Source organism: Abramis brama (assembly GCF_963993115.1).
Source record: "Abramis brama genome assembly, chromosome: 4".
NCBI classification, from domain to species: Eukaryota; Metazoa; Chordata; class Actinopteri; order Cypriniformes; family Leuciscidae; genus Abramis; species Abramis brama.
The window spans coordinates 28282275-28302104 of NC_139966.1; positions in this window are offsets into that span (position 1 = coordinate 28282275).

A 19830-nucleotide genomic window follows, 5' to 3' on the forward strand; every position below is an offset into this window, starting at 1 on the left:
ATGCTTGTCCGTGTTGCGCTCGGATGCGCGCACAGCATCCTGTCAGTAGAATTCAGTTCTCTTTCGCGACTATCAGTTCTCTTTCGCGACTTATCGCGCTTTTAATATTTAATTTCAATATAATGCACATCCTGCTCTTTTATTTCTCATTCATTCATGTTTTGTTTGTAATAACTTTAAACAGAATCATCAACTGAAATATGCGCGGATTATCAAAAATACGACATAGAGTCTCTGCGGCAAAAGTGAAAGTAAAAGCACAGCAAAGCACCCATTTCAATAAGGATATATTAAAGTTTATATAACCTACTTTTACATTTTCGCTGCTGTTCTAAAATGGTTTTCGCCATTACCTTAAACAAGCTGCAGCTGCTTGAATCCCAGTGCAGGAGCTGTAAGTTAGGTTACAACTTACCACAGAAACGTAAGCGGTTAGTTGATTGCTGTGGTGGCTCGACGTGACCTCTATGCTTGTGATGCTCGCGAACAGCACTGAACACACACTTTTGCCGGTAGGCCTACAACTTGATTATTATTATTATTATCATACACTTTTCATTTACTTCGGTAGGCTGTACAACAAGGGATTTGTAATTGGCTGCTTTTTCTGCAGAGAGCCGATCTCTGTTGATGTGTCTTAATTTTTTTAATTGTTTGTTGGTAAAGGGTGAGAGAGCTTGCGAGCCCCATGATTTTTGTCAAAGAGCCGGGTATGGCTCGCGAGCCATAGGTTCCGTTCCCAACCACTAGTGTACACAAATCAATAGATTAAATTACGTGACCTTAACTGCCGTGTCGTGATGTCGGTCAGCCATCACAACCCTATTTTGTTATTGTGTGAGTGTGACCATAATAGCGCGTGAATGCAGCATGATCTGAATGCAGGGAAATACCCGGAAGTGAATCGCCATCATTAAGAAATGAGATCGCATTTATGTCTGAATCGAGATCGTGATTTTTTTTCCGATTAATCGTGCAGCCCTACTCTCAACGATGCTCAATGGCGTGGTGTAAATACCACTCATGTTTTTTTTGCACAACCTGCAAAAATCGCTCTATGCCATTGCTTCTTCTGCAAACCGCTGATCAGTGCTACATACAAACACATTTGTTGACACGTTTCCTGCCTGGAGTTTTCGCGTCGCTCCGCTTTCAAAGTACGTCACCTGGATCCTTGGTCTGATTGGTTGAAGGACTATCCAATTGCGTACAGAGTCATTTGACCTATGCCCATTGATCACACCTCAGAAAATACAGGGCAGACTCCCCAGACTAATGTTCAATCTTAAAAGACTGAGCTTGGCCTGGTGATAGCCAGACTATCGGTGTGGTGCTTGATGAGCAGGTTCAGAATATGAACTCTTATGAACTATTTATTACACAAAATACTCAATAGCATTAACAAATAATGTAGAAATTCACATATTAAACAATTTATACTATATGCATTAATAAATATTTTTATAATGAAATGATCTCTTTAGATTTCCAACACTATTTACAAAGTTGACAGTTCCTCTCTGAGCAATGAATTTCTGCTTTGAAAAAAAACTTTTCTAAGGCCTCCCTGTATGGAGGTACGTTTGTACTAATCCTTAAGCATGCAGCATGGTGCTCTCCTTGAAGTTTATTTAGCATGTCAGTTTTGATCTGAAATATAAACAAATTTTCCTAACCATTTTGCAAGAATATTGGCCTGATGTTGGCTTTTAACACTAATTCTTGATCTGCGGTCAAGCCCACAGAAACAGCACGACTCTGCACCCTTGCTACTGATATCATGACCATCAATGTCACGCCATAGTAACTAAAGCTTGCCGGGGCAGGCAACAAAGCCTGGTTGGATTGGTTTGGTTTTGTCAACTCAAAACTAATCCTGTAACCCTGACAACTACCATCATGGTACAGGCCCCTGATCTGAACAAAGCATCAATCATTAATTTAATTCTGATGAATAAAGAAGTATTTTCTGCTATGGAAATCAATGGTGCCCTAAAGCTGCTTGGATACAAACATTCTTCAAAATGTCTTTACTGGTGTTCAGCAGAACAAAGATATTTATACAGGTTTGGAACAACTTGATGGTTAGTAAATGATGACAGAATTTTCATTTTTAGGTGAACTATCCATTTAAGTTTCATTTTATTTTTTGATGTGCTTCAGTTCACAGACACATACGGCAGAAAGCGCATCCGGTTTGTTTTCTTTATTTTATAAAAGCACAATGTTTTGTTGTGTACACAAAATAAGACCCTTTACAGGTTGGAATTATGTATTACTCTCATCTATATGATTTAAAATGATGGCATGTTTGAGTTCTTTTAAGTGTAATACAGTTACTAGTACAGTTATGCGCTACTAGAATATGCGCCAAATAAAACACTTGATACAATTAAGTTAAGATTACCTAATTGAATTAAGGCAACAAGTTTGCACACGGACGAGCCCCAAAATGTCACTGCTGGCTCAACATTATGACATTTTAATTCGAAAATTTGATTTGATTAACAAAACAACAATTTTAACATCAGTCAGAATCAAATGCAGGTGAATGGATGTATAACTGAAGAGTTTGGTTCCAAAACGCGATAAATCCATTTTGATTAATTTGAGTAAAAATGTGTTTTCTTTACCAAGAATGTGGCAAGATGAAAACCACTATTTTCTGTTTCAAACTTTCACATAGCATCTTTAGGTTATAATAACAAAACAAATTCAAATCCAGATTTTGATTTTCAAAGATTTATTATAAAAACTGATAATTTTTTCCCCAAAATGCAATAAATTCATAACACTTTTTTTCCCCAAATGCAATTAATCCATTGAATCAATATAAAAGTTATTTTTCATATTGAAACTGTTGAAAATACACAACAAAATAAGTTGATCCACATATGACAGCCTCTGAACTCGTCAATATCTTATTACAGGCACTGGACTAAAAATACATTCAATCAGCCATCGCTAGGAAATACCTCCTGAACTTTTTTGACGGCGATCATCTGTAAAATGGCTTAGTCCTGCTCGGTTTTCGTTGACTTTGAGTAAAACAACTGAAAGTTTTTCAAAAGATCCCCTGGGTTCAACGTGTCAGCGTGACAGAAGTTTGATGCTGTCGTGTGAGAACAAGCAACAGCCGGCATTTTTCCTCCTCCCGCGTGCCTCGTCTTCTTAATCTCCTCACGTAAATGATTAGATTTCGATGGTTTACGTTTCTTCCCTACCGCAGAAACCACCACAGGTTCATCAATGCCGTCAAAATTATAAAAGATTTTGTTTGATTGTTGATCAAAAAGTACAAAGTAGATAGGAAAAACTAGGATGTCGGGTGTATTCAAAGCGCTGCCGTTACTGTTTACAGTGTGTGGAATGATGCGCTGTGATTGGTTGAGCGGATTTATCTCATTCTGCAGAGAAAGGAGACTGGCGTTTGTCGCGGTTTGGAAAGAAAGGGAGAAAACATGACAGAATAACACGGCGGATATCGCATTTTACGTAAAATTTAAAATTGACTTTTCAATACCGACCCTATACAATACAGATTTTTGCAGGAACTCAATTTTTTTTTAAATGGCGTTTATCGCGTTTTGGAACCAAACTCTTCAACTATGGAATGTTGTCAGAACAAGTGCATGGTTGCGAAACGAAAGAAACTCAAAACTGAAGCGCAGATTTGGCAAACTGCTCAAACAACAACTTAGCAGCGCCCCATCTAGCCACCGTGCTTAAGTTGGAGCCAAGACAGGATTCAGGTGTTCTCAGGCCATGCCCCAATCACTAATCAAACCTGCAAAGAGAAAACAAAATGACACCCACACAAAACAACTGAATCCTAACACTGCCATTTAGGGTACGTTTACACGACAACGATATGCTTAAATCGGAGAAGTTTTTTCTTTTAGTTTTCCGCGTACAGACATCACCATCAAAACGATCCCCATTCACACGGATCCACGAAAACAACTGAAAACGCTGTATTCTGCTGCCAGGCCATTAGGTGGGTCAAAGGGTTAGTTCACCTCAACATATAAATACAGCCATTACTTACTTGCTTTCATGCTGTTAGATACCTCTGGTTTTTTGTTGTTTTTTAAATACAAAAGGGGATTTTTGTCAAGTTTGTTCTGCTGGTTTCATACAATATCAGTCAATGGAGCCCAACTTTCAGAAGCTTCCTGGCATTATTTGATGATGCTTTTGAAGCTTCTGAAAGGAAGGTGAGTAAATAATGACTGGATTATATGCTTGGGTTCACTAACCCTTTAGTCACTATTTAACTGTGTGTAGGTGATTAAAAACTTAAGGTAGTTTGTGTAAACCAGGGGTGTCTAAACTCAGTCCTGGAGGGCCACTGTCCTGCAGAGTTTAGCTCTAGCCTGCCTCAACACACCTACCTGGAAGTTTCTAGAATGCCTAGTAAGATCTTGATTATCTGGTTCAGGTGTGTTTAATGTGTTTGGGGTTGGAGCTAAACTCTGCAGGACAGTGACCCTCCAGGAGCAGGATTGGACATCCCTGGTGTAAACAGTCTCAAGTTCAACTTATGTCATGGATGGCCATTGTCCTGCAGAGTTTTTCCTACCCTAATTATACACACCTGAATCAATTTAAACCAATTAATAACTGACTACTTGAAAATTAGAGACAGGTGATCATATGACTACTTGAAAATTACAGACAGGTGATCATAAGACTTTTTGTCATATAATTTATTTTTTAGCAAGGATTTCAAGGACAGAAAGGAATCTGTCATCCCTTTCTTTTGATTCTTTCTCTCTCCTTTCCTCTTTCTCGCTTGCCTCCCGGTGCCATCTCTCTTCTCTTTCTTGTCTTTCTCTCTCGTCTCTCCCTTTATCTTCTGTCCTACTTTTCCTCCATTTCTCTCCATAGTCTCTCCTCCCTCTCAGCTGCTTTCTGCTCTCTCTCCTCCTCTATCTCCTGGATGAGGTCCTCCAGATCTTTCACCCTTTTCCTGGCTTTTGATGGCTCTGGCCTCACTGAGGATGAAGAGGCCACAGCAACATCCGGCACACATGAGGCAATGAGGGCAGGAGGAGTGATGGAGGTATTGCCACCAATTGACCCTTCGCAGGGAGCTTGATTGACAGGTGATCTGACCAATCATACTTCGCCATCCGCCATTTTGTCCGACAAAGCAGTCAGGAGAGTTAGTAGATTAACATGGGAGGATTTGAACTTGAAAAACGGAGTGTACTGACGTCTTTCCGTGGTTAAAACAACATTCCTTCTTATGTTCATTCATGTTTATTTGAGGCTATAAATTAACTAGAAAGAAGAGATGATAGGTTCACGAGCAGCTTTAACTGATGCTCTACACCGATCAAAACAGTATTTATTGTTTAAATTTCTTTTAAGAAATGACAAAATTTGAAAGGTAAGACTTTGTTTAATATGTTTAATATCAAACGTAACCGAAAAGTAACCTGGTCTGTCCTGTCTGTCAGCGTGTTGTCAGTCTCCTCTCTGCTCCGCAATGTATTTTTCACTGCGTGAGAACATGGTGTGGTGTGAGAACGGCGTAGCTTGTCGGACATAGCGACAGTAACTAAGGGGGGCGGGTCTTTGCGAACGGTCAATTGCCTCATCCATGGCATTGTTACCGGCCTCAGACCTAGGGGAATCTGGGCAGGTACAAAACTACAGGCTGGATAGCACTGTGGGTTGGAAAGAAGTGGAGATACAGAAATTGTTTTTCTCAAGCACTGGATGTTTATTTCTCTCTCTTTTGGATCAAATATCTCAATAATACTATGAGATCATAAACCATAACTTCAGCCATTACGTGGACCATATAATATAGAAATGGTCTATAATACTGAATACAATAAACAAACCAGTATGAAAAGCATTGGTATATATCAGATAAAATACAAAACCCATTAATAACATATTGTGAAATAGATACCAGTCTTACTGTATAATATATCAAATATACATCAACATAGACCATATAATATAGAAATGGTCTATAACTATACTGAATACAATAAACAAATCAATATGTAAAGCATTGGCATATCAGATAAAATATAAAACCCATTAACAACATATTGTGAAATAGATACCAGTCTTACTGTACAATATATCAAATATACATCAACAGATGACACTATATATTCTATTATATCTTGAAACAATTGTTTTAGCACATTCAAATATGTAGACATTACACCTTACACTTTAAACATACCGATGTCCACTTGACACAACTGTTTACAGTCAGTACAAAAAGACGAGAGAACGGAACCTTCACTAACGGTGACAGTTCAACTAAAGCGGCAAGCCAATACAAACAGTATAAACACAGCATAATAACCTTTCTACACGGAACATGACAACATACATCACCTAAACAACCATACTGGTGATATACTATTTCGATAACTTATGACAGAGATTGGAAAGGTTTAAAATATACCTGTGGGTTGGAAAGAAGTGGAGATACAGAAATTATGTTTTTCTCAAGCGCTGGATGTTTATTTCTGAGCGCTACCGTCTCCACGGCAACCCACTACGGTGAAGCAGTGCAACAACGCCATCTACCGGCATGAAGTAATATACATGGGAATGTTATCTTATGTGTAATAAAAGTAAAAAAATAGAAGAAGGTTTTTTTTTTTTTATTAAACTAATAAATGCAGCCTTTTTCTCTAACCATTACACTCTCCCCTACTTTAAAAGATGTCTCCCGACATCCAGTACTAAACTGGACTACTGGCTACAGTGGTACTCTCAGACTATCGGTCAGGACATCAGCTCTCTCTCCTCTATCTCCTGGATGAGGTCCTCCAGATCTTTCACCCTTTTCCTGGCTCTTGATGGCTCTGGCCTCACTGAGGATGAAGAGGCCACAGCAACATCCGGCACACAAGAGGCAATGAGGGCAGGAGGAGTGATGGAGGGTCTGCCGCCAATTGCCTCATCCATGGCATTGTTACCGGCCTCAGACCTAGGGGAATCTGGGCAGGTACAAAACCACAGGCTGGATAGCACTGTGGGTTGGAAAGAAGTGGAGATACACTTGGTACCAGGACATCAGGTAAGTATGGTCTTCAGGAGTCATCAATCTGAACAGGAAGTAACCCTGCACTATGTAAATCACAGGTAAGTAGTATGAAGGTAAGATTGTATGTCGATATCAATGTCTTTCATGTCCTGGTCAATGTCAATTCTATTGTATGTCCATCCAGCTGGGGGAGGATAGTAGCATCTCTCATGAAACACTGGGTAGGCCAGCATGGAAGAAGGGGCACAGTACATGGCATTAGTTCCCATTCTCCAAGGCTGGTAGGAAGGTTCTCCTGGCTGGTCATACATGAAGATGTTTCTTGGTTTGACTGGTCTAGTGGACCTCCGCAGTTGCTGATCTACCTCTCTTACTGGCTGGGGAACAGGCACAGCATCTATCTCAGGATCCTGAGGGCTTCCACTTTCCATAGCATCATCCCTGTGTTGATCCGGATCTACGGATCTACCCCTCTTGGTACAGGCATTGGCTCTACTGTCCCCAAAGGGTCAGATGGTCCTGGCTGCCATACATTCTCAGACTCAGGTGCACGGCTCAACAGTTGATATTCAGGAGCCCCAGCCCTTAGTTCACTGTGTAGCTCGGGTTGATGTGGATGGTATCTGACAGCCCTCCTCTCATACACAGGCAAGGGTCTAAGGTTGTAGGAGCACTCCCCCTCATCATCTGAGGTGCCGACATCAGACTTAGTTGCTTCTCTGGTTGGCATATGACGTCTCTGTCCTTGGGGCTTTCGCTCCACACCAGTGTCACTTTCCTCATGGTTGACTGGCAAGTCACTGACAGGCAAGAGGAGGTTGCGGTGGAGCACCCGGAGAGTCTGGTCACCTGTTTCAGCTTGGATTCGATATACAGGTCCATCTCCCAGCCTCTCTATGACAAGGTGGATCTTCTGTTCCCAGCAAGATCGAAGTTTGACTGGGCCACCTCTCTCCGACAGGTTCTTGACAAGCACACTATCACCTGGTTGCAGCAAGGCTCCTCTGGCACCTTGGTCGTAGTGCCTTTTCCCTTTCTCAGAAGACTTCTTGCTGTTCTCAGAGGCAATCCGGTATGCATCCTGCATCCGAGAAGCCCAGGTCTGTGCATACTCCTGCCGTGTCTGTACCAGCCGATCTGGGTCGAGATTGAATATAAGGTCAATGGGCAGCTGTGGATGTCTTCCAAAGAGGAGGAAGAATGGTGAGTAGCCTGTAGACTCCTGCTTCGTGCAGTTGTAGGCATGTACTTTGCTGGGGAGATGGTCTTTCCACTCTGCCTTCTTTTCCTCATGGAGTGTTCTGAGCATCTGGAGAAGTGTCCTGTTCAGGTGTTCAACAGGATTCCCCAGCGGATGGTAAGGAGTAGTTCGGGAGTGAGATATTCCTGCCAGCTGCTGAAGTCTCTGGAACAGGGTGTTCTCGAATTCCTGACCCTGGTCATGGTGGAGCTTTTGAGGGTACCCGAAGCGTGGAATGAAGTCGTAGAAGATCGTAGAGATTTTTGTTTGATGCATGGGCACTGGCGGATGACGTAGTCTTCGATGTCGCGCTGCATAAAAGGCCAGTAGAACCGTTGCCTTGCAAGGTGGATGACTTTATCAGCGCCAACATGTCCCATGTCATCGTGCAGGTGTTTGAGCACGGTTGACTTGAGTGCTTGAGTGCTAAGAATACCATTATCCAGTTTGAGCCTGTTCCACTCATGTATAAGTCGCCGTGTTCCTGGTTGTATTGGACTCCAGTCTTTGTCTCTCAGATTCCATCCGCTCCCTTTCAACCGGATCACCTCGGAAATGGGCCCATCTCCTTTCTGGGCGGCTCTGATGTCTTCTGGGATGGACATGGGCGCACTCACCGGGGGAGAGTCATCATCAAAGGCGGAGATCTGAAGGGCGGCAGCCCAGGACACATCCTCATCTCTCTGAGCTTTATTCCCCTGCCAGATGGCAGATACAACCTCAGGTGGCATTGTCTCTGTGGATGCGGATACCCTGTCCAGGTTTCCAGTGAAACTCCAAGACAACCTGAAGGAGTACACATTCACCTTGCCTGGTCTGTACTTGATGTTGAAGTGGAAGTCGGCTAATTCACCAACCTAGCGATGTCCAACAGCGTTCAGCTTGGCCGTGCTCAGGACGTAGGTGAGGGGATTGTTAATAACCCGGAGTTTGCTGTTCTGTTCCTGGTAGAGCACCGCCCCCAACCCTTCATTGGATGCATCAGTGTGTAGGATGAATGGCAAATCGAAGTCGGGGTAGGCCAAGATGGGGGGTTTGATCAGCATGTCCACAAGGCGGGACACAACAGCACTGTGTTCGGGGGACCATTGAACTGGTGTCCGGGATGGTAACTGACCACTGCTCTGGCCTTTTTGGGTGGACTTGGCTGCAACCGGGCTCTTGTTGGACAAGGCAGGATGTTCTTAAAGCTTAAACAGTGGCCGGGCTATTCTGGAAAAGTCCTGGATGAAAGAGCGATAGTAGCCCAGGAAACCAAGTAGAGCTCGGTCCTCTCCAACGTTATTTGGCTCGCTCTCCTTCATCTGCAACACAGCTTCTAGGTCTTTGGGATCTACCTGAACACCCTCACTCGTGACCAGGCGTCCAACATATCTCACTTGGCGTTTGAACAGCTCACATTTTTTCGGGCGCAGCTTCACACCATGCTCCCTTAAGCGACACAGAACTTGTCTTAAGTCCTCAACATGGCCCTGGAAAGTCTTGGAAAAGCAGAGCACATCATCCAGGTAAGGAGAACAGCATTCATCTCTTAGACCAGCCAGCACACCCTCCATGCAGCGTTGGAATGCTTCCGGAGCGTTGGTGAGGCCAAATGGGAGGCGTACCCACTCGTAAAACCCCCAGGGTGTGCTAAAAGCTGTCAGGTGCCGGCAGCTCTCTTCAACAAAGCCTTGGTGGTAAGCACTGCCCTGGTCAAGTATGGAAAACCATGAGTTGCCTCCTAAATTGTCAAGCAGGTCCTGGATGCGTGGAAGGGGGTGGCGGTCCTGGATGGTTTTGCTGTTCAGCCCCCGGAAGTCAATACAGAGACGTAGGCTCATGTCCTTTTTTCTCACACAGACCACAGGAGAAGAGTATGATGAGGTGGATTTTCTGATCCAACCACGGTCAAGCAAGTTCTGAACATAGTCTTTTACCTCTTGATACAAGGGCTTTGGGATGGAATTGTAAGACTTTTGGACAGGTGTTTCATCTGTAAGGTTGACTCTAAGTTGGAGGTCAGGAATACAACCAATGTCAGCATTGTCTTTGGCGAACACCTCAGACTGCTCGAACAACATTTCCTTAACTAATCTCTGTTCATCATCCTCAGCTAGATGTAATATGTTAACAGGAGGGTGCCACTTGTCTTTAGACCTGATCTGTCTGTCCTGCTCTTTGTTCATGTAAGCCGTTGAATCTGTACTTGGTTGAGCTGCAAAGGTTTGGACAACGTCATTCGGCATGTGCTCAAGACTCGGGACAGGTTTAACGTCAGCCACTTCCTCAAGAGTGCTGAGAGTGATTCTTTGGGTCAAATAAATAGCATGTCGGGTTGCATTTTGGATAGGAATTTTAATGCATTTTGAGGGCCCACAGGGAATGTCAACTAATGCAGGGAACAGTTCTAGGCCCTCAGGGCAGGTGTTTTCTACAAGAGGCTGGAACAGTACGGTACAATTCCCTGGCAACCCCCTAACCCGGCACCTGACTTCATAGACTCTACCAGCAGGGATAGTGATACCTTTCTTGCCTGTGTGTACAGTACACAGAGCGGTCTCTTCAGTGGTGGTTATCTGAAGGGCAGAGACCAAAGCCTCAACTGTGTTCTCAGGGACACTTAAAGCATCGGTCAGAATAGCAGTCACCTTCACAGTTAGGGGTGTGCAAAGCAGCCGGTATTTGTATCTGTATTTGTATTTGTTGAGGGGGGAAAAGTATTTGTATTTGTATTTGTATTCATGGATATGCAATATTGGTTGATGTTTTTCCATAAATCCAGCAATGAACATGTAACAACGAATGTCATTGAAAAGAAAATAACATAACAGCCATTACCTACGTTAACGTTACTCTGTCAACAGCCTATTGTCTAAATTACCGAGCTAACAGAGCTACTAGTGTTGTCACGGTACCAACATTTCAGTATTCGGTACCAATACCAGTGAAAATCCACGGTTCTCGGTACCAATTTAGGTACCAAAGCTTAATTTAGATTAAATTTACATATATTAAAGTGTATATCACGGTTACAAAGATGGAAACTGTAGTATTAAAAACACTTTACAATAAGATTCCATTTGTTAGATAACATTAGATAAAATGACCTAACAATAAACAATAGTTATATACTGTCGCAATTATTCTCCTTGGGGTTCATTTAAAAATACATTTTTAAAATCAAAAGTTAACATTATTTCTGTTAACATTATTTAATGCACAATGAATGAAGTGAACAAACATGACCAATCAAGTGTTTGTATTAAATAACATTCACAAACATTAATTAATGTTGTAAAAATATATTGTTCACTCAATGTGTTGATGTTAGATAACGCATTAAGTAATGTTAATGAATGGTATCTTATTGTAGTGTTACCAAACTATACAGGAGATAAAACGTGTTTTATTTGACTTGACTGTACTTTTATTTAATCCAAAACTGCATTCATATTTCATTTTAAAAGGGCTTTTTAAACCTGCTAAGAGTTATTCAGCCAAGAATAAGCCTAGAACTGCTTTTCTGACGGACTGATATTAATGACATAATCACGGCTTTTTATTTCATTTCTCATCTCCATAAATATATAGCTAATGCAAGGGCTAGAAATCAATTAATTCTTTGCTGATACTTCCTCGTCATCATGGAGAGCGCAGTTCGCACCGCTTTCTCCTTTCCGCAAGCGCTTTGCTCTCTCGTGGCGTCTGTCGTTGCTATGCAACCGCGCCGCTCATTTGAAATCTGCACGCGCAAAAAATATTTCCATATGTGGCTCTTTCCTCCCTTTCTTATCAACAAATGGTTTACAGCCACCACATCAGCAGCACCGCCGGTCAGGAAACACAGCTTTTTGATATAAAGTTTTTCTTGTTCCCGAATACAAATATTTTTAAAGTATTTGTTCGAAATAAGTATTCGTAAAAAAAAAACACATTATTTGTGCCTTTCCGAATACCGTATTCGGGTTCGGCTCCACCCCTATTCACAGTGTTGTCATGCTCTTTGATGATCTCAGCTATGACGTTACTTTCTAACAGGGGACAGTGACAAGTCTGACTGACCAGTAGGGGCACTCCAATTGTCACTGACCCATGGCGCTCACTACATATCTGCAGGTCAACCTCTGCCCATCCATCAAGGGGAACTTGTGTACCATTTGCTGCTGATACTTCAAGAGGCTGATCGGCAAAGAGGGACTGAAGTGGTTGGATTTTGACATGGGGTGCTCTGCCGCACTAAGGCAAAAGGGCGTAACTTCAATTTTTGGCGAAAATGAGTTATTGTAATTTTTAGGACAATAAACATAAGTTTTATCATATAGACAAACATCAAGTTTCAATTCGATTGTTTTTTGGGTGGAATAAGATTATGTTTTTGCCGTAACTTCAAAAAGCCAAGGGGAAACTATGGTAGAAGCCCGTAACGTCAGTTACGGCTTTATGCCTTCGTTTCTCGCTGATCCTGAACACTCGAATGAAGTTACGGGCGCGCTGCTCTGAAGTTACGGCACTCTGCCTTATTCTAACCGACCATCAAAGTATTGCCGCGCTGGAGTTACGGGGTTATGATGTAACAAATAAATCACCTCAGTCAGACACACACATACATTTTTCACAGTGATTGCTTTTGTTAGGCTAGATTATTGACATCTAGGTGTGAAGAATGGCATACTCTCGAGGGGGAAAATGATGGTGGAGATGGCTTTGAAACGTAAACACCAAGATCAAGGTAAGAATGACAGACTGGTGCATAAAAAAGATAATCTTTAAAATCCAGTAATAGCTAGCAGTAGCCTTTAGCTAGCGATGCTACTTCACAAACTAGACACAAACACTTTTCGAGCCATAATCAACAACTTATCCAGTAACAAGCGCTGCATAGAGCAGGCTTGTAGGATATCTTAATTCACAGCCCGTAATACAAGGCTACATACAACTGAAATAAAATATGCTTCTCATAGGATAGCTCTCGCCTGCCAATGACAGTCCAGTGACTGAAAACTACGCGAGTTGGTTGGTTGGAGCCGCAACGACACACCCATTATACACCAGCAGCAGGAATAATTTAGAGCCTACCTTTTGTTGAACCCTGGTTAAAATCCATGTCAAACAACCGACGAGAAAGCAAATCCATTACATCCACCACAAGTTTTTAAAACTTGCTACCGGCTAGTCTGAAGTGTGTGTGTGTGTGTGTGTGTGCTGTGTGCGTGCGTGCGTGCGTGCGTGAGAGAGAGAGGCGCGGCCGCGATTGAACAGTGGAAACATAAAAACATGCTCAGTCATTTGGTTCATACAGTGTACACTCGCAATAAAACACATTGTGCATTGGTTTTCATTTCTGTTTATTTTTAAGTTACACATTCTACATTGATTAAAAAAGAAAATCAAATGTGTTTTTAATGGTAGTACTATTTTATAAAGAAATAAATTATTTATAATTCAGATGATAAGTTAGTGTTAATTAAAATTTTAAGGAAAACAAGTATATTGATCTGAAATATAGCAAATTAATTTTAAATTCATTCAGATACAATTACCAAACATCTCAAGGTCTTTTTATTAATTTAATTAATAAACTAATTATATGAAACTATAGTCAATGCACTACAAATAAACTGGTTCTATGCCTTTACTTTATTGATAAAACTTATTTAAAAAATACAAGGCTTAAGACATTTATTTTCCTTTGGTGGTACAGCCTGAGACATGCACAATAATAATAAAAAAATGCCTTCTGCATTTTTGTTTTGCTTTTCCAACCATTATACCGAACCGTGATGTCTGAACCGAGGTATGAACCGAACCATGACTTAGTATATAGAACTAAGTATATATTCACCTTATTTTCCATGACAACAAGGGCGACGCCATTACGCTCATTTTGTCATCTTACTTCCGGCTGAGCGGGACTTCAACTTCCGGCTGAAACGACCTACGCTAGTTTCTAGCGTAATTCTATAGTTGTAACGGTAAAATATGTGAAGTATTATATGCTCAGTTAGGGGCTGACATAACAATTGGATTAAGAGGATAGAACAATTTAACCAACGGTGTTACGAACACAATGTAGGCTAAAGCGATCGGAGTGTTGTGGTGTACTTTACGATTTACACGTGGAGCACCTGAGGCAATGGCGGAAGGCGCTAAACTTGAAGTGCTCACCCAAGCGCTGTGTGTTCGTACCATGTGTGTTATATGTGTTCGTACCATTTTATGGACGGGGAGCAGACTGACGAACGAACACCCTTACCCTGTTCTGGTAAAGAAGTCCCGCCGGGTGCTGAACAGGTTGTCAGATTCAGGTAAGCTAACTTACCTAACTGTTGTTTCTTAACTTACCCATCTATGTGCTTGTTAGCCTAACGTTAGATGAAGTCCGTTCTATGAATACATTAGTAACGAGCCGTTCACAAAATACAACGAATCTTGCATGATTACCATTGGCCACCTATATGTCATATTTCTTATATTTCGTTTACTTTGTGATATGGACCTAAGGGTCTGAAATAAAGAATGAAATAAAGAATATTCACGATAGTACAATATATTATGGTACATTACAGTCTTACAATAGCTCACATTATTCCTGTTAGGAGGCCAGCTAGCTACATCTCTCATTCAGATACTGATTGACCTACATAGAGTTAGGAGATTGTGTGTATACTGTCTCGTTTTTAATGCATCTTTCTTTTTCACACTGTTCTAAGTATGAGTGCCATCATAAATTAATTCATTCTCATTTTAAGAACTAATTTAAATCTACATTTTAAATTTAAATCTAATTTAAAAAAGTACTATTTAAATCTATTTTAAGTACTAATGTAAAAATGCTTATGGTTCTATTATTTCCTTAGATCATCGATGAGAGTCAGTGTTGCAGTGGACAACTGTGAGGAGGATCACAGCCACATGCCCCAGACCTGTGATGCAGACTCACAATGGGAGGATCCATCTGTCTCTAACCACAACTACGCTCCAAAATCTCAACTCAACCTGAAGCCTCCTACATCTGAAATGGGAACACAATGCGTTGAGCCAGTGCCATACTACATAACTCTGCTGAGAAACGACCACCTTTGTCAGCTCTACACAGGGTCGACATTGGATGCATTCCACTCATTTGCCGAGCACCTTACCAGTTCACACACCAACAGCTTTCAGCTACACACTTGGTATCAGCTCCTGATGACTCTGATGAAGCTGCGTCTTAAAGGGATAGTTCACCCAAAAATGAAAACTCTGTCAGTAATTACTCTCCCTCATGTTGTTCCAACCCCGTAAGACCTTCGTTCATCTTCGGAAACACAAATTAAGATATTTTTGATTAAATCTGAGAGCTGTCCTCCATTCTCACTCTCATTTTATAATTTTTCTTAATTTGTGTTCCGAAGATGAACGAAGGTCTTACGGGGTTGGAACAACATGAGGGTGAGTAATTACTGACAGAATTTTCATTTTTGGGTGAACTAACCCTTTAATTTATTGCAGGGTGATCTTGCTGAAAGGTTTGGTGTTTCTCAGTCCATTGTAAGCAAGGTGATTTCGCGTTGGCTTGACATCATGGAGAAGTGTTTCAGAGAGCAGTTTCCAAACACAACATGTAGAGCACAATATATCAAAATATCGCAAATGTATATATTGCAATATGCATAATTTTTTTTTAGCTTTAATAAGCTTTAATCAGTTTATATAATTCATACAGTGAAAAACTAAGCAGTGTTTTACTTTTACATTTGATTATTCAGTTTCTGTTGTTAAATAGACCTAATGTAGGATAACCTGAACCCCGTGGTTTACACTGATGTTAAAATAACATCTTATATACAGTACAACACTGATGTTCACTTTCACAAGTTGAAGGGATGTTTTCTTGTTACAAAAAGAATGTGAAACACATATGTAGGTTATATAATTTTAAATCTAATTTAAGTTAATTTTATATACTTTAAGCATTATCGTATCGCATATCGAATATCGCATTGTTTAATGAGTTATCGCATATCGCATTTTTCTTCAATATCGTGCACTTAATAACCACGTCCAGGTGATGAAGTAATGGCAGACAGAGGCTTCACCATTACCGATCTCCTCTATGAAAGGAAGGGGAAACTTGTCCTCCTTGTGAATCTTGTAAAACAGATGTTACCTGTTCTGAATAGTTGTTTTTATAAACCTTTACAGTGTGAGCAGATGTTACCTGTTATGAATAGTTATTTTTATAAACCTTTACAATGTGCCCAGATGTTCCCTGTTATAATTAGTTATTTTTATAAACCTTTACAATGACCAGATGTTACCTGTTATGAATAGTTATTTTTATAAACCTTTACAATGACCAGATGTTACCTGTTATGAATAGTTATTTTTATAAACCTTTACAATGACCAGATGTTACCTGTTATGAATAGTTATTTTTATAAACCTTTACAATGTGCCCAGATGTTCCCTGTTATGAAGTTATTTTTATAAACCTTTACAATGTGACCAGATTTTACCTGTCAGTCATTTATTATAAAAAATGTAAATGGTGAAATGCATCTACATGAAGGTAAGTAGAAGGTGTCTCTAGCTTCCTGAAAACATCAAGCACTTCTTACAACTGATTTTATACAACTTATTTAATCATTCATATTTAACCAATTACCTAATCTCCTATCCTTAACCCTAAATATTCTCATTCCTTATTATTTACAAATAATTTTTTATTGCTGCTCCGTCAACTCCTTCTGACAGGACGTAGTTAAATATTCCCATAGGTTAACATTACCTCTGGCCACAACAACAATGACGATGGATGAGACTATGTGAGACTAACTGATAGTCGTACGAAGTTTTTTCCGTGCTCCCAATTTAAAACATTTACGGTATTAACGTAATTTGTCATTTTGATAAAGTTTTGGCTAACTATAAACAATCTTCTAACTACTGAAATAGCTACCGGATGTGCCGTGTCAGTTTAGCGGAAGTCGGATGACAAAATGCGGAAGCGCAAAGTATTAAAAGTGGGCGGGGCGGAATAAGGTGAATACTCCACCCCTAGTATATAGATAATTAAACAAGTTTTTTTTTGTCCAACTGGCCATAGTGGTTGCTTCTTAAAGAGGGATAGACATCCTCCTGTATGTAATATTAATTAGCTGCTTGTTTCTAATTAATGCTCTTTTATCAATTTCAGTTTCTGTTACACCTACATCTGGGGACATTCCGCAGCATGTCCCCTGCAAAACTAGAGTGGACAGTTCATGCATGCCTCCTGCAAAACTTGAGTGGACCATTTTGAATAGCTGTCTAGATCTTAGTGATGACCTCTTATATGAAGCAGATGACATTTTCATGACCAGTACACCAGATGCCACACCAGTTTTTGAAGACTCCATTCCACTCTCACTGATGGCACCAGGGCCTTCCCTCGATGCACTGTCTGCCCTCATTTCTGTGACTGCTGAGCCCTCCATGTCACTCCCTGAGCTTATCCACGTCGCTGTACCAGCCTCAGCCCCAGAGATGACAACCTCTCAACCCTTGTCTGTCCAGGAACTTGTCCCAAGCTTTGAGGCCACAGCAACATCAACTCCTGCTCCTCTTCCAGAGCCCATCAGTAGACCACCATTAAGGGCCCCATGTGGAATCAAGTGTCGGCGGCAATGCTCTGCCAAATTTTCAGAGGACCACCGAAGGAAGATATGGTGGGATTTCTGGGAGCTTACTTACCAAGAAAAGAGAGCATATGTATTTCATTGTGTCAGCCAGGTCACAAGGGCAAAGGTCTGTGTAAATCCAAGTAGGCGAAGCAGGTCTTTCATCTATAGGCTGAAAGATGCAGGCGGAAACCCACAGCAGGTATGCAAACTCTTCTTCCTTTCTACACTGGGCTATCATCCAACTAATGATAGCATAGTCCTGTCAGTGATGGGCAAAGAACTAACATCAGCCCTAGCCCCACCTGCTGACCAGAGAGGGAGACATGAGCCTGCAAACAAGCTCGACCTGGAACCCTTATATGCTCATATTGAGTCTTTTAATCCAACCGTCAGCCACTACAGGAGGGAGCATGCACCCTGCCGCCGGTATCTCCCCAGTGACATCAGCATCAAGCTGATGTTTGCTGACTACTTGGAGAGAGGCCACCAGTGCGGCTATGACACATATCGAAAAGCTATAAGATCTAAGAACATCAGTTTTGCCAAACTCGGAGAGGAAGAGTGTGAAATCTGTTTGCTGCAAGACCAGCACACAAAGGAAAAGCACCAGAAGGAGGCCCCAGAAAACTGTCCGCAGTGTGACAAGTGGAAAAACCATAAGGCCAAAGCTGTTGAAACCAGGCTACACTACCGTGCCGATGCAGATCGAGACTGGCCCGAGAGTACGTCAGTCAGAAGTGTAGACCTGCAGAAAGTGATAATGCTTCCTAGAATGCCTGGTGTGAAATCTGCGCTCTTCACCAGGCGCATCTGTGTTTACCACGAGACATTTGCATCTGTGGGAGGGAAGACCAACAAAAAGAAAAACATCTCTGTTGTCTGGCACGAAGGAATCGCAGGGCGGAGTGCAAAGGAAATCACATCTGCATATGTGGTGGCACTAGAAAAAGAGAGGGACTGCAAACACATAATCTACTGGGTTGACAACTGCAGTGCCCAAAACAAGAACTGGTGCCTTCTTTCATCTCTTGTGTCCTTGGTCAACTCCAATCTTGTAGCAACTGAAGATGTCACCCTAAAATTCTTTGAGCCTGGTCACACTTTCATGAGTGCTGACAGTGTGCATCATGGTGTAACGCAAAGCACATGATCAGACGGTGTGTTGATTAAATTACTGAGATTACCCCGTGATCAGATTCCCCCCCCCTCTAGTCTGGGACCTAATCAACGTACTGGAATACTCATTTACAACACCTCCATTGTCTCAAGATTCTGCCCCAAGATATACTAGACCAAACGGCGCCGACATTTGGCGTAAATCGTTGACTGCCCATCTGAATACACAGACCCCTTTCTGCTGGGTCAACAAGAACCTTTAAGTTATCACTCGGCGAACATCCGCTGACCAATAAGAGCAATCCCAGGAAAACCCCCCGGGATTTCTCTGACACATTGATTTGCATTTAGACACTAATTTACACTCCGAAAACAAGAAGATTCTGTTCGACCAGATGCGCGTGCTGATAATCTCATCAAAGCCAGTAAGACGCACACACATAGCTTCTCACCCGCGGCTCGAGGACAAAAGTTCAGCGCGGGGGCGTGAACTTTCAAGACTGGTCACACACACGAAACACAGAAAAACTCACATCCTGGACATTGTGATCAAAATCACTCTTTTCTATATATATTTTTGAAATGTATTCTGTGATATGTCATGGTCCTTATATGGAAGACCGTTATAACTGAGTGTTATGATATAATCAAAGTGACATGCTTATAAATATAAAGAACATGTAACTGCTTTGTTATTAACTGATATAACACGATCCGTGTATCGTTTTGTTCCAGAAATCCAACGGCTCTGAATCTTTAAACAAATATCAGAAAATGTGTTATCAACTAAATACCAGCGGTTATCATGATAAGAACGAAAT